Source organism: Globicephala melas, chromosome 3, assembly GCF_963455315.2.
Source record: "Globicephala melas chromosome 3, mGloMel1.2, whole genome shotgun sequence".
NCBI classification, from domain to species: domain Eukaryota; kingdom Metazoa; phylum Chordata; class Mammalia; order Artiodactyla; family Delphinidae; genus Globicephala; species Globicephala melas.
Window position 1 is genome coordinate 15,910,083 of NC_083316.1, and position 5,925 is coordinate 15,916,007.

The window sequence follows — 5,925 nt, forward strand, 5'->3', positions numbered from 1 at the left end:
GATTTATTTTATTTTATTTTTTTTGTTTTTTATGAAATGCTATGTCTTTTTTCATTAATTTTTTTTAAATACTATAAGATGTCTGTTTTATTGATATTGAGCTGCATGAGCTGCTTGTATATCTTGGAGATTAATCTTTTGTCAGTTGCTTCATTCACGAATATTTTCTCCCATTCTGAGTGTTGTCTTTTTGTCTTGTTTATGGTTTCCTTTGCTGTGCAGAAGCTTTTAAGTTTCTCTAGGTCCCATTTGTTTATTTTTGTTTTTATTTCCATTTGTCTAGGAGTTGAGTCAAAAAGGATCTTGATGAGATTTATCTCATAGAGTGTTCTGCTTATGCTTTCCTCTAAGAGTTTTACAGTGTCTGGCCTTACATTTAGGTCTTTAATCTATTCTGAGTTAATTTTTTTGTGTGATATTAGGGAGTGTTCTAATTTCATTCTTTTACATGTAGCTGTCCAGTTTTCCCAGTGCCACTTATTGAAGAGGCTGTCTTTTCTCCATTGTATATTCTTGCCTCCTTGATCAAAGATAAGGTGACCATATATGCATTGGTTTATCTCTGGGTTTTCTATCCTGTTCCATTGATTTATCTTTCTGTTTTTGTGCCAGTACTATACTGTGTTTTTTGTTTGTTTGTTTGTTTTTTTGGTACATGGGCCTCTCACTGTCGTGACCTCTCTGGTTGTGGAGCACAGGCTCCGGACGCACAGGCTCAGTGGTCATATCTCATGGGCCTAGCCGCTCTGCGGCATGTGGGATCTTCCCGGACCAGGGCAGGAACCCGTGTCCCCTGCATCGGCAGGTGGACTCTCAACCACTGCACCACCAGGGAAGCCCCTATACTGTCTTGATTACTGTAGCTTTGTAGTATAGTCTGAAGTCAGGAAGCCTGATTCCTCTAGCTCTGTTTATCTTTCTCAAGATTGCTTTGGCTATTCGGGGTCTTTTGTGTTTCCATACAAATTGTGAATTTTTTTGTTCTAGTTCTGTAAAAAATGCCATTGATAGTTTGATAGGGATTGCATTGAATCTGTCAATTGCTTTGGGTAGTAGAGTCATTTTCACAATGTTGATTCTTCCAATCCAAGAACATGGTATATCTCTCCATCTATTTGTATCATCTTTAGTTTCTTTCAACAGTGTCTTATAGTTTTCTGTGTACAGGTCTTTTGTCTCTTTAGGTAGGTTTATTCCTAGGTATTTTATTCTTTTTGTTGCAATGGTAAATGGGAGTGTTTCTTTAATTTCTCTTTCAGATACTTCATCACTAGTGTATAGAAATGCAAGAGATTTCTGTACATTAATTTTGTATCCTGCTACTTTACCAAATTCATTGATTAACTCTAGTAGTTTTCTGGTAGCATCTTTAGGATTTTCTATGTATAGTATCATGTCATCTTCAAACAGTGACAGTTTTACTTCTTTTCTGATTTGAATTCCTTTTGTTTCTTATTTGTCTCTGATTGCTGTGGCTAAAACTTCCAAAACTATGTTGAAAAATAGTGGTGAGAGTGGGAAACATTGTCTTTTTCCTAATTTTAGTGGAAATGGTTTCAGTTTTTCACCATTGAGAATGATGTTGGGTGTGGGTTTGTCATATATGGCCTTTATCATGTTGAGGTAAGTTCCCTCTCTGCCTATTTTCTGGACAGTTCTTATCATAAATGGGTGTTGAATTTTGTCTAAAGCTTTTTCTGCCTCTATTGAGATTATTGTATGGCTTTTAACTTTCAATTTATTAATATGGTGTATCACATTGATTAACATATATTGAAGAATCCTTGCATTCCTGAGATGATCATGGTGTATGACCCTTTTAACATGCTGTTGGATTCTCTTTGCTAGTATTTTATTGAGGATTTTTGCATCTATGTTCATCAGTGATATTGACCTGTAGTTTTCTTTTTTTGTGGTATCTTTGTCTGGTTTTGACATCAGGGTGATGGTGGCCTCATAGAATGAGTTTGGGAGTTTTCCTCCCTCTGCTATATTTTGGAAGAGTTTGAGAAAGATAGGTGTTAGCTCTTCTCTAAATGTTTGATAGAATTTGCCTGTGAAGGCTTCTGGTCCTGGGGTTTTCTTTGTTGGAAGATTTTTAATCACAGTTTCAATTTCAGTGCTTGTGATTGGGCTGTTTTTATTTTCTATTTCTTCCTGGTTCAGTCTTGGAAGGTTGTGTTTTTCTAAGAATTTTTTTCGTTTCTTTCAGGTTGTCCATTTTATTGGCCTAGAGTTGCTTGTAGTAATCTCTCATGATCCTTTGTATTTCTGTAGTGTCTGTTGTTACTTCTACTTTTCATTTCTAATTCTGTTGATTTGAGCCTTCTCCCTTCTTTTCCTGATGAGTTTGGCTAATGGTTTATCAATTTTGTTTATCTTCTCAAAGCACCGTCTTTTAGTTTTATTGATCTTGGCTATTGTTTCCTTCATTTCTTTTTCATTTCTTTCTGATATGATCTTTATGATTTCTTTCCTTCTACTAACTTTGGGGTTTCTTTGTTCTTCTTTCTCTAATTGTTTTAGGTATAAGCTTAAGTTGTTTATTTGAGATTTTTCTTGTATCTTGAGGTAAGATTATATTGATATATACTTGCCTTTTAGAACTGCTCTTGCTACATCTCATAGGTTTGGGGCCATCGTGTTTTCATTGCCATTTTTTTCTAGGTATTTTTTAATTTCCTTTTTATTTCTTCAGTGATCTCTTGGTTATTTAGTAGCATAATGTATAGCTTCCATGTGTTTGTATTTTTACAGTTTTTTTTTTTTCCTGTAATTGAAATCTAGTCTCATAGAGCTGTGGTCGGAAAAGATACTTGATATGATTTCAAGTTTCTTAAATTTACCGAGGCTTGATTTGTGACCCAAGATATCATCTATCCTGGAGAATGTTCCATGAGCACTTCAGAAGAAAGTGTATCTGTTGTTTTTGGATGGAATCTCCTATAAATATCAATTAATTCCATCATGTTTAATGTGTCATTTAAAGCTTGTGTTTCCATATTTATTTTCATTTTGGATGATCTGTCCATTGGTGAAAGTAGGATGTTAATTTCACTACTACTATTGTGTTACTGTCTATTTCCCCTTTTATGGCTTTTAGTATTTGCCTTATGTATTGAGGTGCTCCTATGTTGGGTGCATATATATTTACAATTGTTATATCTTCCTCTTGGATTGATCCCTTGATCATTATGTAGTGTCCTTCTTTGTGTCTTGTAATAGTCTTTATTTTAAAGTCTATTTTGTCTGATATGAGAATTGCTACTCCAGCTTTCTTCTTATTTCCTTTTGCATGGAATACCTTTCTCCATCCCCTCACTTTCAGTCTGCATGTGCCCCTAGGTCTGAAGTCGGTCTCTTATAGACAGCATATATACGGGTCTTGTTTTTGTATCCATTCAGCCAGTCTATGTCTTTAGGTTGGAGCATTTAATTCATTTACCTTTAAGGTAATTATCAATATGTATGTTCCTATTACCATATTCTTCATTGTTTTGTGGGGTTTTTGTAGGTTTTTTCCTTGTCTTGTGTTTCCTACCTAGAGAAGTTCCTTTAGCATTTGTTGTAATGCTGGTTTGGTCGTGCTGAATTCTCTTAACTTTTGCTTGTCTGTTAAGGTTTTAATTTCTCTGTCGAATCTGAGTGAGATCCTTACTGGGTAGAGCAATCTTGGTTATAGGTTTTTCCCTTTCATCACTTTAAATATGTCCTCCATTCCTTGGAACGGTTATATAAATGCATCATTAAATAACTCTCTTAGAGTGATATTCAAAATATTTGTAGATAAAAGTGGAGAATAATGGCTGCATTGAAGGTTTTGCTTAAAAAAGTATGGCTTCTACAAACATGAAAATGAGATCTACTTTAAAAAATGAGAAGTAAAATGAGAACAAAAGAAGAACCTTAGCAGAAAAACCTGGACAATGTCAAAAAAGTGTTTAAGCATAAGATATATTCTTAAACGGAGTTATTTTAGAAAGTTAGAATAGTCCAGCCAAAGTACCATGTGAATTTTCTTTTTGTAAGTGAATAATGTTAAACAAAAGAGTTAAATCTCTCTATACTCAGAGGACTAAAGGACAAAATTAGAACTTACAACTGGTGGAACAGGATGTGTTTAAATTTAATCAGTACAAAATCATGGGCAGAAGAGAATGCCTAGAAAAAGAGCAGTGTCTCATCAACAGCAGCACCCTTGATGCATTTGTTCCTAAACTAAAATAATCTATTTATCCTGTTTTTAAAGCAAAACATTATATGATTAAATGTTAGAAGTAATCTGTTCTCTAAAAAGTCCTGTTATGCCATGATTTATAACTTACCATTAAATTTTCAAAAATTGTTTATTTTTGAGAAGATTGAGACAGACCTCATTTGGTCCTTTAGTATCTAACTACTCTATGTAGTTCAAACTAAGAAGAGAATGTCTCCAGCTCTGTCAGAACCATGAGAAAAATCTGCCTCCAATGTGTTTATAATGAGGGTAGAGTGGGAACCTTCTTTATTGTTCATTGTACGTCAAACACAAACATCAGTTAGAATTTGAATATTATTTGATGTAAGGTTTTCCTAATTAAATGTAAATTCCTGTGAGGTATATGATTATCACTTTTACTCTTTTATTCCCTTTAAATACTAAGATTCCTTGCTGTAATACCTTTCTAAGTATAAGCTCTCATGGTTCATCATCATGTTTAGTCAAGAATTGGTGTTGGACCCAGTGCTGAGGCAGGCCCTTGTCTCCCTCCTGCCTCAGTGGATCATGTCCAGGGTGGTGGCAGGGTTGGGGGTGGTAGAGTTTCCAGGCCAGTTTCAATGCAGGGATCACAACAAACACAGCAGCCACAGAAGCACTAGGACATTACCTCTCCCATCAGCTTAGCAGCCCCCAAGGAGACTGACTACCTACTTACACAGAAACTAATTGAGACTGAAGCCCTTTGGGGTTTTTGAAGAGGAAGAGGAATTGCAGCACAGAATTTAAATTTTGGGAAAATTAAATAACCTGGTAAAAGAGTGGATACAAGAAATCAGTGAAAGCAAGAATCTTCCACAATGTGTAATTGAAAATGTTGGAGGAAAAATTTTTACATTTGGAACTTATAAATTAGAAGTACATAAAAAAGGTGCCGATCTTGTTGTGTTGTGTGTTGCTCCAAGACATGGTGATTGAAGTGACTTTTTCGCCTCATTCTATGATGAATTGAAATTACAGGAAGAAATCAATTTAAGAGCTGTTACAGAGGCATTTGTACCAGTTATCAAACTGTGTTCTGGGATAGAGATTGCTATTTTGTTTGCAAGATTAGCACTTGCAGACTATTCCAGAAGACCTGGACTTTAGAGATGATAGTCTGCTTAAAAATTTACATATAAGATGCAGGGTAACCAATGAAATTTTACATTGAGTACCAAACATTGACAGCTTCAGGTTAATCCTACAAGCTATCAAGCTGTGGGCCAAACACCACAGCATCTATTCCAATATATTAGTTTTCCTCTGTGGTGTTTCCTGAGCTATGCTAGTAGCATGAACTTGCCAGCTTTATCTAAATGCAATAGCATCAACACTTGTATGTAAATTTTTCTTCGTATTTTCTAAATGGTATGTGTTTAGGTTATGTTAAAATAAAATTGATTGGAAAAAAAAGAAATCAAGTGACCTATCTTGTCAGCCTGCTAACGCATAACCCACATACGTTCCATCTAGAATGCAGAGTGTAGACTGCCACCATTAATGATTTAGGTGATGTATTAATACAAAGAGCAGTAACATAGTGACATTAGAAGGAGAAACATGTCATTGAGAGAAAGCACTAATGAGGCTGTTGGCTGAGTCCATGGGAGGCAGAGAAGGAAGGAAGAAAAGAAAGAAAATAGTGTAGCTGAGAAGAATAAGAAGTAACAGGAGTCAAGAGAGCA

At 35.2% G+C, this 5,925-nt stretch overlaps 1 pseudogene; it reads left to right on the top strand.

Annotated features, from left to right (window-relative positions):
* Positions 1-4,818: 4,818 nt before the first annotated feature.
* Positions 4,819-5,630, top strand: LOC115853254 (poly(A) polymerase alpha pseudogene; annotated as a pseudogene).
* The last annotated feature ends 295 nt before the right edge of the window (positions 5,631-5,925 follow it).